Below are 23,051 nucleotides of genomic sequence, written 5' to 3' on the forward strand. Positions count from 1 at the left end.
CACTGCAGGGAAGGGTGCTATCATGAGAAAAGTGCAGAAACAGATATGACATATATTGGGCCCAGTGAGAAACTGGTCAGACTGCAGGAGAAGAGAACACAAGCTGGTGTGTGGACAGAAAAGTTTCATTGAAACTTTACCAAGCATGGATTCTTGTCTTGATTTTTAGATTATATGTAAGTATACTTTTATTTGTCATTATTTGGTAATTATTTAGTTTTCACTTGTCATCATGTGGTAATTACTTAGATTTTTATCTTTTTAGAAACCTCATGTGAGATTACCTGCAGGAGAAAAGTGATTGTGCTTTTAAAAAGTTGAGAGAATCTTGGGGCACCTGAGTGGCTCGTGGTCCATGAGTTCGAGCCCCACATCGGGCTCTGTGCTGACAGCCCGGAGCCCGGAGCTCAGAGCCCGCTTCTATTTCTGTGTCTCCCTTTCTCTATGCCCCTCCCACTTTCATGCTCTCTCTCTCTCTGCCTTTCAAAAATGAATAAATGTTAAAAAAAACTTCAGAGAATCTTCATCTGGGATCTATGGCTTGGCTTCAGGGAGTCTGGATCTTTCTAAAATTAAGACAGAATTTGGATGTATCCCTTTTCTGGAGGAAGGGTCCATTACCTTTATCAGAATCTGAAAGGGTCTGACAGTAGAAAAGAATTTGCTCTCCTGACTTAAAATCTTTTTAATCTAACTGCTTTGTATATACATATTTTTAATATAAGAAATAACAATAGGGAAATGAAAACATTAAATGTTATTGGATATTTTTCTTTCACTGTTTACTGGTACAGTATTTAAGAGATAAATAGTTTCAATTGGATTGCAAAGTTGGATTAAGTTGCAGAATTGGATTAAAAAGTGTATCACTTGGATTGATTACATAATAGAGATGGTGGCTACTTTACATATTTCATGGTTTTCAGTAAAAGAACTAACTTGTTTTTTTAGATATAAGCATATTGCTAAGCCTGCTATTTCAAGAAAAACTTTCTTATTTTTGGAAAAAAATATATATCTCCTTTCTACAGAATATAAAGCACTTTAAATAAATGTCCAACTTTAATCCTGAGATATGACTCACCTGGATCATATCTAATCTTTTATACAGCAGTTTAAAGCAGGAGTCAACGAATTATAACCCATGGGCCAAGTCTAGTCCTTGGCCTGTTTTTATATGGCCTGCAAGCTAAGAATTCTTCTTACATTTTAAAATCATTAACAAAAAGGATTGTGAAGGATTAGGATTGTGACAAAGAAGAAGACGACTCAACAGAGACTGTATGTAGCCCTCAAAGCCTAAGGTATTTACTATTTGGCCTTTGGTTTTCTTGCCAACCCTTGGTGTAAAAGTAGTTCCGTTTTTAAGCTCTTCCAAATACATGTGGATATTTTTGGAATTGGGCATGTATTTGTGTAATTCAAGCAAAGTTGATTAGGTAAAATAATTTTATTTTTCATTTAGGGTATTCAGCTAATAGTTCAGCTTACTGAATTCTGCAGTGAAAGTATATGAACAAAATGTGGATTTAGTAATCCATTTCAGAGGACTGTGTGAATATAAAAGGAGATTTTGTTCTTTGAATGAATAGTGCAGTAACCACTATACAGATCAGTTGATAGATCTCAAAATACGATCTTTAGCATAAAAATATAATCCTTACTTTTGAAGATACCACTTACCTAAAGCAAGTATATTGTAAAAAGGCAAAAGAAAATACACATTTAACTGATAAAGTGTTGAGCAAGGAGGTTGCTAAAAAATATATTATTCATTGGTTTATTCAATATTTATACTTATTTTTGGAACTGTTAAATATATTTTTGATTTTTTAATTATATTATTACTAATGTATGAGATACTGTGATTCTTTTAGATAAATATTGAAATATTATTAATGGAAAATTATTATATATCATAGTTAAATGAGTCTCAAAACAATAGGGCAATTCTGATTTCTTTCTCCTGCATTATTAATTTTTCCTTCACTACTAGATCTTTTTCATCAATATACAAATAATACTGGATTTTTTTCTCCCATTTTTTAAAAAAGTTCTTGTTTCCACTTCTCTCTCTGTTACTGTGTACAGCTCATCTCTTTGAAAGAGTTGTCTGTGCTCTGAGTTCGTTTTCTGTAACCCCTGCCACTGTACCAAAATTGCCCGTTACTGACCCCTGTGCTGGTCACTTCTCTGTCCTCCTCTTACTCAACCTACCTGGCAGCAGCATTGAACACTTTATTTGGCTTTCAGTTTTTCCACTTTCCTAATTTTTCTTCCTACTTCTCCGGTTGCTACTTTCAGTCTCTTCTGCTGATCCCTACTTTCCAACCTCTAAATTGATAGAATTGGTAGTGCTCTGAGTTCCAGCCCTGCATCGGGCTCTGTGCTGACAGCTCAGAGCCTGGAGCCTGCTTCTGATTCTGTCTTCCCTCTCTCTGCTCTCCCAGGCTCATTCCCTCCCTCCCTCTCTCTCTCTCTCAAAAATAAATAAACATAAAAGAAATTTTATAAACGACCATCCATTTGCTGATGAGCAGAGGTTATTTAATGTTCTCAAAATGTAATGTAGTAAACTGAATTTCTTATCTTCTCTGCCCCCACCAAAACTTCCTCCCAAGTTTTCCCCATCTCAGTAAATTGCAGTTGTGTTCTTTTGATCAACCTTGATGTCATCCTTGATTTGTAGCTTTCTTTCATCCATGGCTGATAAATCCGCACATCTCTGTCATCATATTCTCTTGTGTGTGCCCCTAATATATACTCCGAATTCAGTACTGATTACCATTTCCACTGCTATATCTATGATCAAAGTCATCTTTACATCTTGTCCATATTCTTACAAAAGCCTCCTATGATTGGTCTTCCTGTCTTTGCCCTTGATTTACTTCAATCAGTTCTTAATACAGCATGTAGAATAATTACATTAAAATATAGGTCTTATTATGTCACTCCTTGAGGGAAACCCTCCATCAACTTCTCATTTCAGTCAATAAAAGCCAGAGTCCAAGAAATGGTCTACCATGGCTCTATCCTCTGGACCCCTGTTATTCCCAGATACCAGCTATTTTTCTCCCCCTACTCACTTTGCTCTTCTGTCCGACTCACTTTTCTCTAGTCGTATTTACCTCTTTGCTGTTCTTGGAATGTGTCAGGCAAGTTCTTGCTTTGGAAGATTTGCACTGGCTATTTTCTCTGCCCGTAACACTTCTCCATGGCTCATTCCTTCATCAGTTTGGGATTTTTATTTTCCTTAGGCTTTCCTTAGCCACTCAGTCTAAAATTGTAAAATTCCCCCACTCCACCCTAATTGTCCTTCCTCCTTTGTGTTTCTTTTCTTGTAAGCCTTATTGCCATCTACCATCCTCGTATTTTACTTACTTTTTCTATTATTTTCTTCCGCATTTCTCTAAAATGAAAGGGCAAAGGCTGTGTTTACTTTGTTCACTTCTCTGTCCTCAGCACACAGAAGTATAGTGCCTGGCTCATGTTATTCACTCAATTAATATTTGTTGAATGAATGAATGTAGTAGAAAATAGTCAACACAAAAAATTTAAAACTAATTCAGGGATTTTGAGAGCCCTTGGATCATTTAATAAGTGGTCAAACGTTTCAGTAGACAGCAGGCGTTAGAAATATGACTATGTATACTGATACTTTAACATACAGAACTTGCTTCTTTGAACAAATCCTTGTTCAACGTATTTACCTATCTAACTTTATAAGTGTAGAATGCTAAAAAAAATAAGTACTGTTTGAAATTGAATATGACCATTTGAGTATACTACAATGTGGAAATTTCTTAGAATCTTTCTGTTTTTAAAAGCATTGGTGATTTAGTGCAATGTAGGAGGTTTTTTTTGCTTTCTGTGGTTTTTTTAGTTGTTAATTTAGTTTAGTTTTAGTTTAGTTTAGTTAGTTTAGTTTTTTTTAGTTGTTAATTCCAGGCCCTTGTTTTATAGGTTTGCAAGCTTCAAAAAGCTTAAGATGAATACTAATTTTTAAAAATATTTATTTATTTTTGAAATAACACAAGCAGGGGAGGGGCCGAGAGAGGAGGGGACAGAGGATCCAAAGAGGACTCTGTGCCGACAACAGTGAGCCCAATGTGGGGCTCAAACTCACAAACTGTGAGATCATGACCTGAGCCAAAGTTGCACACTGAACTGACTGGGCCATTCAAGTGCCCCAAGGTTATTCCTTTTTAAGATAACTTTTTAAAATAAACCATTATAAACCACCAAATAATTATTGTTTCCAAATGTCCATATTTTCTGTCTTGACTACATGCATAACTATTTTAAATAATTATAATCATAATATGTCTTTAATTTTGATTCCTAACTATGACATCCATTTTCTGTGTTTCACTATCGTCTCCATTTTTGTCTTTTTAAACAACTGATAACAGACCATATTGCTGATGTTCATTATAAATAAACCATTCTCCTTTTCGAGGTTGCCATCCAGCATGGTAGTAAGAATGGAGAAGAAAGTACACATGTGAGCAGTAAAATTTGTTTTCCAATAAATATAATAAAATAAACATTTGTCCAAGATTTCTCTGAAGTATCTGGAGTAGCTAAAGAATAATGATCCTAAGAAAAGAATAGAGGATCAGGAAGAACTCTGTGAGTGCAAAGAGAGGGTATTCTTGCAGTTATGAACTCAGCACTGGACTGAGTGTCAGGAAAGTTTGATTAATCACATGGGACCCTGGACAGCCATTTATTTCTCAAGCTTTCAGTTCTCCCATCTGCAAACACATACTGGACTACTAAGTGATTGCTGAAGTCTCTCCCAACTTTGGGACGATTGCTGTGCCTCTTGTTTCTTTTGAACTTCATTATTATTTCTTCTGATTGCTTTCTAGTGACCTTTCATAAAAGCTTTGGTTTATAATGAAAAGAGCATGAAATGCTCAATCCGGAGTCTGTTGGAGATTAAACTTTCCTGAATACTGAAACACTTGACTTGACACAGGAAGTGCAGAACTGCCATTTCATTTTATCTTTCTCAGCCAGAAGCAACTTCTCATAGATCAAAATTTAGAACAAGGAAGATTGGATTAAGGCCAGACTTAGAGAAAGCACTCTGGAATTTTCTTTAAGACATACTTTTGGGGCTCTTACTGTTATTCACTACCAGAAATCCCAGTAAATGAATCAAAAAAAGTAATGCAGTTAAATATAGCATCATGTAAGTACATATGTAAAATAAGTATAATAAGTATAATCTAGGGGAAGCGATTATCACATAGCAGAAAAGACCAGACTTCGGAATTAGTCTGCTTGGGTTCAGTTATCAGTGTTACTGTACTAGCTGTGTTGCCTTAGACAAGTTGAAATGAAAAGCTTGATTTTACAGGGTGATTTAGCTTCTTTCCATGTAAAATTGGAATAGTAACATTGAGTTTGCAGAGTTGTTATGAGGATTAGAGAGAATATTTATAAAGTACTAAGTATAGAGCCTGATACTCAGTAAACAGTGACCTTTATCAATTATCAGTAACAGCTATTGTTGTTATAGTATGTACTGATTAGTTAATACTTTTTCAAAATATTACCTATGTAAAATACTTACTCTGTATTCCTGTCCTGTAATTAGGATCATATGTGTTTGTGGGGGTGGGGGATGAGACCTTGGCATTTCTAATACTCAGCTTTTTGGCAGCTTTAAATGACTTGTCAAAACTAAAGAATTATGTTAAAAGTTCTTATTCTACAGCTTTAGCATATTCGAGTCTCAGATGGAATAATGTTTCTTTTTAAAGAAGTGTTTTTTTCCTTTAAATGCCTGTCTTGTAAGAACACTTGTTAGATTGAGACAATAGTTCAGTAAAATCACTAGAAATATACTTTTTGGGGGGTTTGGGACATACAACGCAAAATGTTTTGTGATAGGAATCAGGAAAGCTAATTTTCTTTTCCTTAAAGATAGTGGGTTATATTTTATAATGCTATACAGACTATTGCCACACTATATGCAGATTTATTATTTCTAATGCTAGAGCCAGATGAACTGCCCTGGGTATTTAACTGGAGGAACGTTCTTGGGTTCTCAATGGCCTCTTTCAGGAATTTTATTTGTTCAAGGATCTAAAAAAAGTAGATGTGCTTCATTGGCTTGATTTATACTTTTTTTAAAAAAAGCTTATTTATTTTGAGAGAGAGAGAGCAGGGGAGGGGCACAGAGAGAGAGAGAATCACAAGCAGGATCCACACTGTCAGTGCAGAGCCTGACTTGGGGCTTGATCCCATGACTGCGAGATCATGACCTGAGCCGAAATCAAGAGTCAGGCGCTTAACCAGCTGAACCACCCAAGTGCCCCTTGATTTATACTTTTTAAAGGAAGCCTAGAACATTCTTTATTCAAATATATGTGGAAAAAGGAAAAGTTGTTAAGTGAGGGAACAGGGTTCATACAGACACATCATGAGCTTCAAAACTAAGAAGAGATGGATGAGAATGACTTTACGGTTTATCAAGAAGGATGTTAGTCAGGAAGGCAAAATAGGAAAAGGTGAAAAATCAGAAGAAAATTTTTAAAAGACCCTAAAACTTGGAATATATATTTTATGACAGGAGCAGAAAGATTATTTACCTTTAAGAGAAAAGACATGTTGAATACTAAAGAAGCATAGAGATGCAAATCTTTTTTTAATTCAGTGTTTTTTATTTATTTTTTTTTTTAATTTACATTCAAATTGGGTAGCATATAGTGCAACAATGATTTCAGGAGTAGATTCCTTAATGCCACTTAGCCCATCTCCCTCCCACAACCCCTCCAGCAACCCTCTGTTCTCCACATTTAAAAGTCTCTTATGTTTTGTCCCCCCTCCCTGTTTTTATATTACTTTTGCTTCCCTTCCCTTATGTTCATCTGTTTTGTATCTTAAAGTCCTCATACGAGTGAAGTCATAATGATATTTGTCTTTCTCTGACTAATTTTGCTTAGCATAATGCCCTCCAGTTCCATCCACACAGTTGGAAATGGCAAGAGTTCATTCTTTTTGATTGCAGAGTAATACTCCATTGTGTGTGTGTGTGTGTATATATATACACACACATACATATATACATGTATATACATATATATGCATATGTATATGTATATACATACATATATGCATATATATGTATATATGTATACGTATATGTATATATGTACATATGTATGTATATACATATACGTATGTATATATACATACGTATATGTATATGTATGTATGTATGTGTGTGTGTGTGTGTGTATATATATATATATATATATATATACACACACCACATCTTCTTTATCCATTCATCCATCGATGGACATTTGGGCTCTTTCCATACTTTGGCTATTGTTGATAGTGCTGCTATAAACATGGGGGTGCATGTGCCCCTTTGGAACGGCACACCTGTATCCCTTGGATAAATACCTAGTGGTACAATTGCTGGGTCATAGTTCTATTTTTACTTTTTGAGGAACCTCCATACTGTTTTCCAGAGTGGCCGCACCAGTTTGCATGCCCACCAGCAGTGGAGCAATTACATGCCAATAAAATGACAATCTGGAAGAAATGGACAAATTCCTAGAAACATACTAACTACCAAAACTGAAACAGGAAGAAATAAGAAATTTGAACAGACCCATAACCAGTATAGAAATCGAATTAGTAATGAAAAATCTCCCAAAAAATAAGAGATGCAAATATTATTAATTCCAGATGGTATGTTATCGGAGGACCTGTTTTATTTTATTTATTTTATTTATTTTTTTTACCGCTTAAAACAGACTAACTTTATTTATTTTTTTTTTATGTTGTGTGGATGTGGTTTTTTTTTTTAATATATGAAATTTATTGTCAAATTGGTTTCCATACAACACCCAGTGTTCATCCCAAAAGGTGCCCTCCTCAATACCCATCACCCACCCTCCCCTCCCTCCCACCCCCCATCAACCCTCAGTTTGTTCTCAGTTTTTAACAGTCTCTTATGCTTTGGCTGTCTCCCACTCTAACCTCTTTTTTTTTTTTTTTCTTCCCCTCCCCCATGGGTTTCTGTTAAGTTTCTCAGGATCCACATAAGAGTGAAACCATATGGTATCTGTCTTTCTCTGTATGGCTTATTTCACTTAGCATCACACTCTCCAGTTCCATCCATGTTGCTACAAAGGGCCATATTTTGTTCTTTCTCATTGCCACGTAGTATTCCATTGTGTATATAAACCACAATTTCTTTATCCATTCATCCGTTGATGGACATTTTTATATTGGAATTGATGAAGCTGTCTTACTATAGCTTACTTCAGACCCAGTGTCCTTAAGGAGTGGGTAGTTTTCTCTCTTTTATGTTGCATTTTGTACCTGGTGTGAGCTCAGTAGTTGTCGTGTACTTATGATTTCTTAATTCCTAAGATGATTTATACGGTAATTACTTACAGCTTTTTTAGTGGTTCTTTTTAACCTGTTGTTGACCAAGACATTACATTTGATCATAATTTCTCTCTCATATGGTTTGATTGTATTATTGCTAAAAAGATTTAATATATTTGTAAAATTTATTTGTGTTTCTTATGAGCTTCACTTAAACTATTCATTTGGTCTAGAGATACTTTATAAGTAAAAAAATACGTGAAATTTGGACAGTTTTATTTCAAATACCTTCTGATACGTTTTGAAGACCTATTAAGCCACTGGTTCTTTTTTTTTTTTTAATATGAAATTTATTGTCAAATTGGTTTCCATACAACACCCAGTCCTCATCCCAACAGGTGCCCTCCTCAATGCCCATCACCCACTTTCCCCCTCCCTCCCACTCCCCATCAACCCTCAGTTTATTCTCAGTTTTTAAGAGTCTCTTAAGCCACTGGTTCTTAAGCTGAATCAGAATCATGTAGAGGACTTGTTTAAACAAAGATTGGTAGACCCTTTTCCCATTGTTTCTGATTTAGCAGGTCTGGGCAGGAGCCCCAGAATTTCCAAGAAATTTCTAACAAGTTCCCAGATGGAGCTGATGTTGTTATTCCAGGGACCATAATTTGTGAACCACTACATTTAATAACTAGGTAGCTTTATTTGACCCCTCCTCCAACCAATTAAAAATTAGTAATGTTTGAATTGCATGCATTAAAGGTAATATTGTGACTCTTTTTCACTGGGTTCTAGCATAGAGGCAAAAAATGACCTTGTTCCAGGCAGTTGGAACTAACTTCTATTTAAACTCAGAAATCACTCCTTTCTTTAGAGAAGAATTATTTGTGTAAAATTCGATGACTTTCCCTCCTATGTCTTGAATTTAAAAATAGAAATATTTGAGACAAATATGAAAAAATTTTTCAAAAATAAGAGACTTGATACTACTAATCTGCTAGCTAGACCTGACAAAATAATAGAAACAACATCTTATAGAATCTTGTTCAAACTACTTCCTTTAAAAGATATCTGATATTGTGGGTATGCAAGATGGTTTATTAAATATATCACTTATATTTTATATTTAGCTTTTATAAACTTTATTTAAATGTTTCAAAAATACCTTAAAAGTAGGTATTTCTTAACATCTACATATAAAACATGATGTTAATAATATGGTAAAACTGTCATGTTTTTGCAGAAACCTTATTTTTTGAAATAATAACACCTTTTAAAATAGATGGAGAAAATACGAAAGGCACATTGCTGCTGAAAATTCAACATAGTTTGTAAACGGATAAGCTGTGTAAGTGTTGACTATGAACAGACCAGCCTATATTTATTAAATTTTTGCTTAAGTTATAAAAGATTCACTGTATTATCTTTCTGGACATATAAAAGTAAATCATACTCTTTTTAAGAGCAGGAACAATGTGTTTGAAATAAATTAATGTATGATTGCAATTATATTTGAAGACTGTATCTTAATAAAATCAATCATTGCTTCTCTGATTGCTAGATATCGTTTTCTACAACCTTTTTGTTTTTTACTCTTCCTAAAGTTTGTTTCATTATAGTGATTCTCCTTCTTGTTTCAAAAAGAATAAATAAATGATTATTTGTTAATAAAAAATTCAAGCTTCTGCCTATCTGCCTTTGTACATTTTTTACTTACCCATGTATATACAGCACTTACCTGTACAAGCAAGTATTCATTTACTAAAAAGTTGCCCACTTTGTAGCCTTGAAGTCATATTCAGAAATCTTCTTAACTGATGATAGGGTAAAAGCCAAATGCATACCTCCTACTTGAGAGAATTTTTTATCTTTGTTAAAAAACACACACACACAACATATTTGGTATATTTAAGTTTACTTCTGCTCGCTTTCATGTGTTAGTTTGCACTTTGCGTTTGTATAGTTTTCTAGCAAGTTGATCCTTTTGTGGGTTTATTATATACTGTTCTTATCCTATAAGGACTAGGTTACAATTAAAATAATTCAAAGACCATTGAGAGGTATTGTGCTAAACTAAGGACCTTGCTTTTTATCATACTCAGATGCGTCTCTCCTTTTATTATTTCAATTTGAAGATAGTGGCATTATCAGAGAGGGAATGTGGTCTCTGCCAGTAAGCTGTGTAGTGGCTAAGAGGTGAAGGCAAATGTGGCTGACTTTAGAGGAACTAAGTCTCCAACAAAAGAGTGGGTGAGGGTGTGAAACAAAGTCAAGGCCACAGGGAAAAGAGCAGGATAGCTTCATTGGCATGTGATTTGGGTAGTCACACAGGACTTAGCAGCACTCAGTTTAATGCTTTGCTATTACCATCTTTACATTTTTAATAATTTGCAAACAGGGGTCCTCCCTACATTTTCATTTCTCACTGGATCCAAATGATATAACTGTGCAGACAATAAACGACAGAGGAGAAAAGGAAGCAGAGATTTCTTCTGTCTCCTTGGTTCTTTATTCCTTTTCCCAGTATAGCCAGAGTGGGAATTATTTTTAAAGTATGACTTATAGACCATGAAATATTGTGGAATATTAGCCTAATTTGAAAGTGATTTTGTATGTATGCATGTATGTATTCACTTACCAAAGGATTAGGTAAGGGGAAATAGGAGTTTATTAAAATTTTTTATAAAAATATCAAAGAAGGGCACCTGGGTGGCTCAGTAGGTTAAGCGTCCAACTCATGATCTCAGCTCAAGTCTTGATCTTAGGGTCATGAGTTCAAGCCCCACATTGGGCTCCACACTGGGGGTGAAGCCTACTTAAAAAAAAAAAAAATATATATATATATACATATATATATATATACATATATATATGTATATATATATATGTGTGTGTGTGTGTATGTATACACATACCTGCACACACCTACCTAAAAAAAAATATGTGTGTGTGTGTGTGTATGTATATGTGTGTGCAGGTTTGTGTATATCCAAGATATAATATAACTTCTAATAGAGACTTTATCAAGTAAATATATAGCATATATAGTTTGAGACATAAAAACAGTTGGAAGTACAGGATTCTATTCCTGAATTAACCTACTACATGTTTATGCAAACCACAGTAGTGTTTTCTTCACCCGTAGAGCCTGATGCTTTATATTCAGTATAGTACTTTATTATTTGGTCATTATGCCCCCCTAATATTGTTATTATATCTAACATGGTAATTGTTTCTTTACAATAACTGTGAAGTTTATTTTTAAAAAATTTTGGAAATTAAAATTTAGAAATTCAAAATCCCAAACAGATTTTAAGGAGTTTTTAAGGAGGCCTGTTGATTTCTTTCTTTTATTCAATGGTTACATATACTCATTTATTGTTTCTATCACACCAAGACTCTTTTACCAGATCTCCTCCTTGCTTAGGTACCTTAATATCATTTGGTGCATAACAAAGCTAAAACAAAGCCAAACTTTTTTTACATTCTTTCACTTAAGAAAGAGTTCTTTTATTCTAATAAACTGTGAAAAAAAATGGTTGGGGGAAGGGATTGCCTAAATTTAATTCTACTTCACAGATCTCATCCAAAAGTCATTATATTTAAACCACATGATCTAGAATGAGACTCTACTCTTTTAGGAGTGAAACTGTGAAAAAGATAGGAGTGTGGAGATATAACAACACCACTGGTTTCTTGGCTGATTTAGTGAAAGTTTGTGCCCACTTTTATAAATTACCTAGCAATATAATAGAGATTGAACATTTTAAAATTAGAGAAGGGGGGAATACCAAAATTTCCATTATAAGATGACTACTGTGAAATTTCTGCTTTAAAATGGAAAAATTAGTTTCTTTAAGACACTTTCTTATATAAATTTAAGGATTCCTTGTCCTCAGTCGGAAATATTTTAACCTCCTGTATTTGTAAAGTATTTCGGAAGAGAGCTATCAGGAAGCACCAGGCTAAAGGTTTAAGCTGGAGTACCGTCAGCCTAGCAAGGGTGTTGAAACTCTTCTATATCCTGAAGTATAACAGAGAACGCCAAAGCCAGCTGACTTACCCTATAGTTTCTCCTGTTGCAAGAGGACATTTTTAGAGAGTCATATAGTTAATATTTTTTAATAGCCATAGAGTCTAAGTTATGGATAAGAATGGTTTTTATTTCATATTTTTAAGAGAGATGGAAGCATGCAAGGAGGGAAGGGGCAGAGAGAGAGAGGGAGAGAGAGAATCCCAAGCAGGCTCCATGTGCCCAGCACAGAGCCCCGATGTGGGACTCCATCTTACCATCATAAGATCATAACCTGAGTCATAATCAAGAGTCAGTCGATTAACTGAGCCACCAGGATGCCCCTATTTCATTTATTTTTATCCAGAATTATAACATTGCATGGAACATAAACTATATTAGAAGCATTAGTTCTGCATCTAGTTTTGCATGACATTATGTAAGGTAATAACCATAAAAAAATGAAGTTAAATATAATGTCCACTTATCAGAAGCCTAAAATATACAATGTCAACACAGCCCCTTAGAAGACATGTAAGCAACTGAACAAATAGCATGAGGCAAAGAATATATTGATAACGTGGTAAATGCTTTTTGGACTTCACAGATAATAAACACTTGTTTCTTCTGAAATAGTCTAGCAAAAAAAAAAATGCATCTTTTTCTTTAGCCTAAAAAAGCTTTACACAAGAGGTAGAATTTTCGTTATGTGGATGATGGGAGAAATTACTTTTGACAAGCTGCAGTTTAAAAAAGGAAGGGAATGTGTGGTGCCAGATACAGAGTTAGGGAAGCCCTGACTTTAGGAATCAGAGGCTATAGTCTTGGGGGTGGTGTAGAAATAGAAAAACCTATTGGGCAAAAGGACTGAACATATTTATCCAAAGAAAGGAGAAAGGGACAAAGAAGGCATAAGGATAAAGTTGATGCAGAGTGAAGCCGGTGTGCTCAGTTGTTCACTGATAGGCATTTCAGTGGGCTTTTTTTCCAGAATAAAGTTTGAAGGCAAAGAAATCTAGTCTCTTATTAAGGCTACCTATAAAACTTCTGATTCTATTCTACTTCTGGTTCGTATCTTTAAAATTGAGATTTGGTGGGGTGCCTCGGTGGTTCAGTCACTTAAGCCTTTGACTCTCGGTTTTGGTTCAGGTCATAATCTCACGGTTCATGGGTTTGAGCCCCACCTAGGGCTCTGCACTGGCAGTGTGGAGCCTGCTTGGGATTCTCTCTCTGTCCCCCTCTCTCTGCCCCTCCCCAGCTGGTTCATTCACTCCTTCTTTCAAAGCAAATAAAATAAACTTTAAAAGTTTTGTTTTTTTTTTTTTTTTTTAAATTTTTTTTAACGTTTATTTATTTTTGAGACAGAGAGAGACAGAGCATGAACAGGGGAGGGGCAGAGAGAGAGAGGGAGACACAGAATCAGAAGCAGGCTCCAGGCTCTGAGCCATCAGCCCAGAGCCCGATGCGGGGCTCGAACTCACGGACCATGAGATCGTGACCTAAGCTGAAGTCGGACGCTTAACCGACTGAGCCACCCAGGCGCCCCAAACTTTAAAAGTTTTTAAAGAAAATTTAAAAATTAAAAAAAATAAATGAGATTTGGTTACATTTTAATTTTGTAGATCGAGACTGTTAAAAACTGAGAACAAACTGAGGGTTGATGGGGGGTGGGATGGAGGGGAGGGTGGGTGATGGGTGTTGAGGAGGGCACCTTTTGGGATGAGCACTGGGTGTTGTATGGAAACCAATTTGACAATAAATTTCATATATTAAAAAAAAATAATAATTTTGTAGATCGAACATTTTCACAATTTTATGGCAATTAAAATAAACTTGATGTTCATAAACATAAAAAGATAAAATATCTTCTTCCCTGTGCCAGTGTGTGTTTCCAGCTGTCCCTAAAACAGCTCTTTTGGTTGTCTGCTGTTTCATGAAAGCTGGTCCATTGCCACATGCTCACCCCCTGAAATCTCCTGACAAAGCCCTACCCCCTCCCAAAGTGCCTTTTGTGGCCATCATTTTTATTTTCTCTTTTCTCTACCTTTCCATCCTAGATGTAATTTTTTTCAAGTGCATAATATCTCTGTGTCTCAGTTTTTTGAGATGTAACCTGGGGCTAATAAATTTTATCGCCACTTGCAAAATTACATGAGTCAATATTTGAAAGCACCCAGCGTAGTGCATGGCACATAACAGTTGAGCTTTAGTACAACAAATGTTACTTGTTTTTCTCCTCTTCCCAACTGGTAATAATAACTCTACTGGAAGGGGAATACAGTAATTCAGGGAAAAATTTTTCATAAACTGTGGTGTTTGCCCAAATTTTGGTTTGTATTTATACAGTGCATTATGTATAAATTTGTTCTCATTAGATAGGGCTATTGAGTGTTTCTACCTTAGTTGTTTTGTTGTCTTAAAAGGTTAATTGGGGCATAACCAAATATAGCATGGTCTTGCAAACAACTCATAAAATCATAATTATTTTAAAATAAGCTTGAAAGTTAGAGGGGTTGCCGTATGAGACACATTTTACGTAGTTCTCAGTTTAGTTATGAAATTATTTGCTTCTCAAACTAAGGCAACCTCTCTCATTCCATATCTCTATCAGTAACTGTGTGATTTTAGAGGTTGTGATTTAATGTTTTCACATTGCTACCTATAATAACTCATTTTAGATCATCTAATCATGATATCCTTGACCTGTGTGGTGTTGTATCAGACACTTCATGCTGTGTATACCAGGCCTTTACCTGTCATAACTATCTCCCTTCTGTTTCAAGACACCCCAGCAAAGTAAAATTCAGTCCTCACTTGATATAAATAGTAGCATTGTTGACTGGATCTTTGGATATATTAAATAAGGAACACCACCAAAAGAATGATAGAAGCATTGTTCATACTTTGCGATGTTTAACCGTTCTTGAAAGATTGAAACTGAAACTTAACATTGAGTGGATGAACTTTATTCAAACAATAGTGTTGAGAAACAGGAATCCTAGGTTTCACCCAATCCAAGTGTTTAATCAGTTATATATTGTTTTTCATTCAAAATCATTTTACTACCCCCTTTGTCTACCTCCATCATCCTTATTTTACAAAGACCTTTGACCTGGTAGGCATTGCTGATGGTGAAATGCAATGTCCTGAAGTCTATCTATGTTTCCAATATAATTAACTGTTCAAAAGGGTGAACAAGATGTCTGTGAAAAAAATAGTATAGTCCTATAAAAACAGATTTGTTTTGATTTTGCTCCTTTAATTCTAGAAATCTAAATGTCAAAAATTCTTAACCACTGGCATGATACATGTGTATAAAACAAATTACATTTCTGAGAAGTAATGCTAATAATGTTTCTATACGTTGTATAAGTTAAGCAAGGATAACTTAATACTACTGACTGCTGTTGTTGCTGCTACTACGAATACTGGTATATCTGTACCACTGCCAGTATAGACAAAGGACGCTCTCATCATCCCCCAGGGAGGGAGTAGTCATTATGGGTGGTAGCATTATGTCTCTTTTAAATAATGTCTTCTTGTGTATTGTTGATATTTCTCCTGTACTTAAAACTTTTTTTTAATTAAAAAAACGCATCCTGTCTTTCTGGACTTGCTTGTATCATCAGTTATTTTCCATTTACATAATTCATGTCTGACATCAACAGAGCCGTTTACCGTTTACTCGGTACCTTGACATACTTTGGCAATTTTGTAAGTACAGTTTGAGTGATTCTTAGTATAGAAAGGTGAAAAGTACATTTGAACGTAAAACCTGTATTTGAGATGTTTGTTGCCTTTTTTCCCTCCTGAAAGATAATTTAGAAACACAATTGATTGGTTATTTTGTTGCCGAACCCTTTATAAATCATTATTGGCGATAAATGTTCATTTCTCTTCAACTGTGAACAGTAACAAAAAAGTTATTCAGAATTATTCAGTGTTTTAAGAGCCACCCAAGTTGACACTCAAAAATTTAAGAGTGCTTCAGAATATGAGATATCTAATTGTTAATCAGCGCTGGAATTATTTCTACAAATTTTAGATGTAAATGCTAATGTCTTACTGGTCTACTCTACCTAATTGCTGGTATAAAAATGTGTTGAAATGTTTGAAATTAAATCCTCTGCTATAGTTTATGTCCTATGCAGAAGTGTGATTATCTGAGGAGTTTTTTTTCCCCTCAGATTTTAAATATGAAGTATTGTTCACTGTTAACACATAGTTATGAAACAAAATGCATAGTTATAAAGACTACCTTGACTAAATACTCTTGTTTTTCATTGGCTGTAATTTAATATTTAATATATTTGGGGGAGGGAAGACAAATTTAGTTTTTAAGTATATTTATAAGTGATGTCTTAATATCTATCTTTTTGTGATGTAGACTTCTAAGCTGAAATTGGTATAATTAAATATGTTGAGCATTTTGATTTTTATATTTCACTACTATAATACAAAACGAAATAACCTATGCTATCACATGCAACCTATCCACTAGCCTCCATTGCCCAGCTACCGCTGTCAGTCTGGGTTTCCCCTGCCATGCATGCACTAGTTGTCAACCCCCACAGCTGCACATTTAAACACTCTGCTGGCACTGCCCCCACATAAGTGCTTAGAGGCCACCACCACGCATATGCCCCCCTATGGCTGCATTCAGTTCCTGCCACCAACCTAGATCCACTACTGAATGCGTTCTGAGAGATGACCCCCATAGCAGAACAACTTCATACAGCTGGCCTTGTCCTTACTGCCCATGCATGCCTGTAGCTAGCCCCCACCACCACACACATACTCAGAACCAGCCTAAGGACACTCACCCTTGGACCTGGAGGCATTGCCGAGGACCCCACCAGCCCTCTCAGCCACTGCTAAACCCCTCAGTTGTTGCTACCCAGGACCATGCAGAGAATGATGTCACGGACCCTAGTTGCTATGCCACTGGGTCCCTCCTGACACCTGGAGCTGCTGTCCACTCCTGCACTTGGTGCTCCATGAATAACAAGACCTGGTGCATCAGTGTACTTACACACACCCTTTAAATGGCACCCACGCACCTCCCCTCAGCTCCACCCTACAGGTGAAGGTCATTCCTTACGGAAGCCATCTTCTAAAATCTGGAAGACATGACTACTTGTTCACATGCACAGACATCAGTGCAAGGAAACAGAGAACACCAAAAATCAGGAAACCATGGCACCAGCAAACAAACACAGTAAACTTCCAATAACCTACCCCCAAATAAATGGAAATCCATAAATTGCCTAAGAAAGAATTCAAAATAACTGTTCTAAAGATGTTCTGCAAGCCACAAGTGAAAACAGATAAGTAAACAATTTACTGAAATCAGGCAAATAATACAAAAACAAAAAGAGAAGTTCGACAAGGTAAGTATTAAAAAAAGAAATTCTGGAGCTCAAACATGCAATGCCAGGACTGGAAATACAATGTAGAGTTTCAGCAACAGACTTGATCAAGCAGAAGAAAGAATGAATATAAAGACAGGTAATTTTGAATTGTCTAGTCAGAGGAAAAGAAAGAATGAAAAAGAATGAAAAAAAGCCTACAGAATTTATCAAACACTATTAAATGAATCAGTATACATATTATGGGAGACTTGGAAGGAGAAGAGACAGAGAAAGGTGAAGAGCTTATTTGAAGAAATAATGACAGAACTTTCCAAATCTGGGGAGGGAAATAGATATCCAGACTCATAGAGCCCATAGGACCCCAAATAGACTGAACATAAAGAGGTCTACACCAAGAAACACTAGACTTAAACTCAAAAGTCAAAGACAAAGGGAGACTTTTGAGAGGAGCAAGAAAAAGTGACCCATCAAATACAAGGGAGCCCCCATATGACTGTCAGTGGATTTCTTTTTTTTATTATTTTTTTTAATGTTTATTTTTGAGAGAGACAAGAGTGTGACTGGGGGCGGGGCAGAGAGAGAGGGAGACACAGAATCTGAAGCAGGCTCCAGGCTCTGAGCTGTCAGCACAGAGCTCGACACAGGGCTTAAACCCCTGAACCGCGAGATCATGACCTAAGCCAGGGTCAGATGCTTAGCCACCTGAGCCACCCAGGTGCCCCTCAGTGAATTTCTTAATAAAAACCTTACAGGCCAGGAAAGAGTGGGATGTTATAATTCAAAGTACTAAAAGACAAAACTTCCAATCAAGGGTGTTGTACCCAGCAAAGTTTTAAAGTAAAGAGAAAATAAAGTCTTTTCCATACAAATAAAAACTGAAGACAGTTTATCACCCGTGGGCCTACTTTGCAAGAAATCCTTAAGGGAGTTCTTCAGGGGGAATTGGAACATGCTAATCAGCAATATTAAAATGTATTAAAGTATAAGTTTCACTAGGAAAGGTAAATATATAGGCAAATGCAGAATAACATAACACTCCAATGATGGTGTGCAAATTATCTGTAACTAATATAAAATTAAAAGTATTAAGAATAACTGTAATGACAAAAGTTGAGTAACAGATTCACAGTATTAAAATAAGTAAACTCTGACTTCAAGAACACATAGTTTGTGAGGGGTAAAATAAAGTTTTTGTATGCAGTTGAACTTAAATTGTTATCAAATTAAAATAGTCATAAATAAAAGAAGCTTTATGTGAACCTCATGGTAACCACAAAGGAAAAACTTATGGTAGGTGGGTAAAAGAGAAAGGAATCAAACCAAATCACTACAAAAAAAATTGTAAAAGACGACAGAAGGAAGGGAATAAAAGTAACTGAAAAACAGAAAAATGTTAACAAAATGGAGATAGTCAAGTCTTTATCAATAATTATTTGAAGTATAAATGAATTAAATTCCCCAATGAAAAGAGAGTGACTGAATTTTTTTAAAAGAAAGAAAAATTTAAAAACTAAATCTAGTGATAAGCTGACTACAAGATACTCACTTTAGGTATAAAAACACATAGGCTGAAAGTAAAGGGACAGAAAAGGATATTCTATGTAAACAGTAACCTAAAACACACCAGAGTTGGCAATATGTATATCAGACAAAACAGACTATAAGTCAGAAATTTTCACTAGAGGCAAAGAAGGTCATTATATAATGATAAAGGGAAGGTATAGCAGATAGATACACATCCAACATCAGAACTCCTAAATATATAAAAACAGATATTGACAGATCTGAAGGGAAAAATTGATAGCAATAGAATAATAGTAGAGGACTTCAGTATTGCACTTTCAATAATGAAAGAATATCCAGGCAGAAAATCAATAAGGAACAATTGACTAAAACAACACTATAGCCCAAATGAATCTAACAGACATACACAAAACTTTCCACTAAATAGTAGCAGAATATACATTCTTCTCAAGTGCTCAAGGAACATTCTCCAGGATAGATCACATGTTAGGTACAAAACACATCTTATTAAAGAAAAATGAAATCATATCTTCTCAGACACACAGTGGAATGAATCTAGAAGTCAATAACAGAAAATAGAAAAATTCACAATTAGAAACTGAACATACTCTTGAACAACCATTGAGTGAAAGAAAAAATATAAAGGGAATTTTAAAGCTAACTTGAGACAAAAAAAGAAAGTGAAAATACAATTTAACAAAACCTGGGATGCAACAAAAGCAATACTAAGAGGGAAGTTTATAGCAAAAAATGCCCACGATTAAAAAAGAAGAAAGATCCCAAACAACCTATCATTACATACAACTCAAGGAACTAAAGAAAAAACTGCACCCAAAATTAGCAAAGGAATGAAATAAATATTAGAGCAGAAATAGAGAATAGAAAAACACTACAATTTCAGCAAAACTGGGGCGCCTGTGTTACTCAGTAGGTTGAACATCCAACACTTGATTTCAGCTCAGGTCATGATCCCAGGATCCTAGAATTGAGTCTGCTTTGGGCTCTGCCCTGAGCTGGAGCCTGCTTAAGACTGTCTCTCTCTCTGCCCCTTTCCCCAAATCGTGCTCACTCTCTCCTGAAAAAAGAATCAACAAAACTAAGAATTGGTTTTTTGAAAAGATAAACAAAGTTGACACACCTTTCGTTTAGGAGAGAGAAGACTCAAACTCAAAAGTGAAAGAGGAGACATTACAGCAAATGACACAGAAACAAAAAGGATCATAAGAGCCCATTAAGACAATTACATGACAACCTAGAATAAATCAATAAATTCCTAAAGACTAATCAAGAAGACTGAATCAAGAAGAAATGGAAAGTCTGCCTAGACCTATAACAAAGAGGTTAAATAAGTAATAAAAAACCTTTCCACAAAGAAAGGCCCAGGACCAGATGACTTCATTGGGGGAATTCTAACAGACATTCAAAGATGAACTAATATCAATCCTTCTTCAGCTCTTCCAAAAAACTAAAGTAGATGGAATACTTTTAAACTCATTTTGAGAGTAACTTTACGCTTATTCCAAAGCCAAAGACAACACAAGAAAAGAAAACTGCAGTTTAATATCTCTGATGAACATAGATGCAAAAATCCTCAATAAAATACTAGTAGCAACCTGTTAAAAGGATCATACAGCATAACCAAGTGGGATTTACCCTTAGGATGCAAGGATGATTCAACCTATGAAAATCAATCAGTGTAGTACCCTACATTAATAGAATGGAAGTCAGAAAAACCACATGATAATCTCAATAGATATAGAAAAAGCATTCATATCTTTTTTATAAACGTCTCAACAAAATAGACACAAAAGGAACATACTTAAATACAATAAAGACCACATATGAGAACTACACATCTGACATCATAATCAGAAAAAATTGGGAAGCTTTTTACTCTAAGATTCAGAAGAAGGTAAGGATGCCCTCTCTCACCACAACCAGCAACATAGTGTTAAAAATCCTATGGGAATGCACACTGGAACAATCACTATGGAAAACTATGGAGGTTCCTCAAAGAATTAGAATTAGGGCAATTTAATGGCCCAGCAATCCCACTTCTGGGTATATATCCAAAGGAAATAAAATAAGGACTTTCAAGAGATATCATACTCCCGTGGTCAGCACTATTCACAATAGCCAAAATATGGAAACAACCTGAGCACCCATCAATGGATAAATAAAGAAGATGTGATATGCGTGTGCATGCACGTGCGCACACACACACACGTGCACACAGTTGAATATTATTCAGCCATAAAAGAGAAGGAAATTCTGCCATTTGTGATAACATGGATGGACCTTGAAAGCATTATGCCAAGTGAAATGAGTCAGAAGAAGAAAAATACTGTATGATTTCACTTATACATGGAATCTAAAAAATTAGAACTCATAGAAACAGTCAGTGGAAAAGTGGTTGGCAGGAGCTGAGGGATGGGGGAAATGGGCAGATATTGGTCAGAAGGTACAAACCTCCAGTTATATGATTAAGTTCTGGGGAGCTAAGAGACAGCATGGTGACTATAGTTAACAATACGGCATTATATAAAGTTGCTATGAGAGTAAATCTTAAATACCCTCCCCCACAAAAAAGAAATGGTGATTTTGTGAGTTGCTAGAAATGTTAACGATGCTGTGGTAATCATTTTGCAGTATACAAGTGTATCAAATCCAGCACGCTGTGTACCTTAAACTTCCACAACGGTATATGTCAATTTTATCTTAATAAACCTGAAATTTAAAAAATCCTAACCGCATACATTAAAATTTTTTTTAGAAAAAAATTACTGGTGCCTTGGTGGCTCATTCGGTTAAGCGTCGTACTTCGGCTCATGTCAGGATCTCACAGCTTGTGAATTCGAGCCCCGCGTCAGGCTGTGTGTTGACAGCTTAGATCCTGGAGCCTACTTAGGATTCTGTCTGTCTGTCTGTCTCTCTCTCTGTGTCTCTCTCTCTCTCTCTCTCTCTCTCTCTCTCTCTCTGTGTCTACCTGTCTCTCAAAAATAAATAAACATTAAAAAAAAAAAAAAACCTAGCCAGCATAATCAAGCAAGGAAGAGAAATAAAAGGCATTCAAACAAGAAGGGAAGAAGTAAAATTATTTCTCTTTGCAGATGAAATGATTTAGAAAACACTAAAGACCACACACACACACACACACACACACACACACACACACACAAAGAAAGCCACTAGAACTACTAATTTAGCTAAGTTTCAGGATGTAAAATCAACATACAAAAGTCAATTGCATTTCTATACACTAACAAGGAATTACCTGAAAAAGAAATTATGAAAACAATCCCATCCACATAAGCTGGGCAAAGAATAACATACTTAGTAATTAACCAAAGAGACAAAGACTTGTACATTGAAAATTATAAAGCATTGATGAAGGAAATTAAAAGACAACAACAAATGGAAATACATCCTACATTCATGGATTGGAAAAATTAATATTGTTAACGTTCATGCTACCCAAGTTGGTCAACAAATTCAATCCTATCAAAATACCAAAGACATTTTTTATGGAAACAAAAAACAATCCTAAAATTTGAATGGAACCATGACCCCAAATATTCAAATGAATCTTGAGCAAGGAAAACAAAGCTAGTGTCATCACAATTCCTGATTTCAAATGACATTACAAAGTTATAGTAATCAGTACTGGCATTAAAACAGATATACAGACCAATGGAATGGAGAAAGAAAGAAGCCTGTGCAGTTATAGTCAACTTGTCTTTGACAAGGGTCCCTGTAACACACAATGGGAAATGACAATCTCTTCA

General features: G+C 35.4%; 1 protein-coding gene across 10 annotated transcripts in view; it reads left to right on the forward strand.

The window, feature by feature from the left end:
• ZEB1 (zinc finger E-box binding homeobox 1) overlaps window positions 1-23,051 on the forward strand; it is a 198,413-nt gene that overhangs the window by 69,345 nt on the left and 106,017 nt on the right. The window contains exon 4 of one of the 10 annotated variants that reach the window (XR_006204623.1): window positions 9,602-9,619. The exons of 7 other annotated variants lie outside the window; for them this stretch is intronic. The gene's annotated coding sequence lies outside the window, so the exon portion shown is untranslated. Of the gene's footprint in view, window positions 1-265; window positions 283-7,493; window positions 7,532-9,601; window positions 9,620-23,051 lie in introns of those variants that run through there. 2 more of the 10 variants (XR_006204622.1, XR_006204624.1) reach the window with 2 other exon arrangements.

Source organism: Panthera leo, chromosome B4 (genome assembly GCF_018350215.1).
Source record: "Panthera leo isolate Ple1 chromosome B4, P.leo_Ple1_pat1.1, whole genome shotgun sequence".
Classification (NCBI taxonomy): Eukaryota; Metazoa; Chordata; class Mammalia; order Carnivora; family Felidae; genus Panthera; species Panthera leo.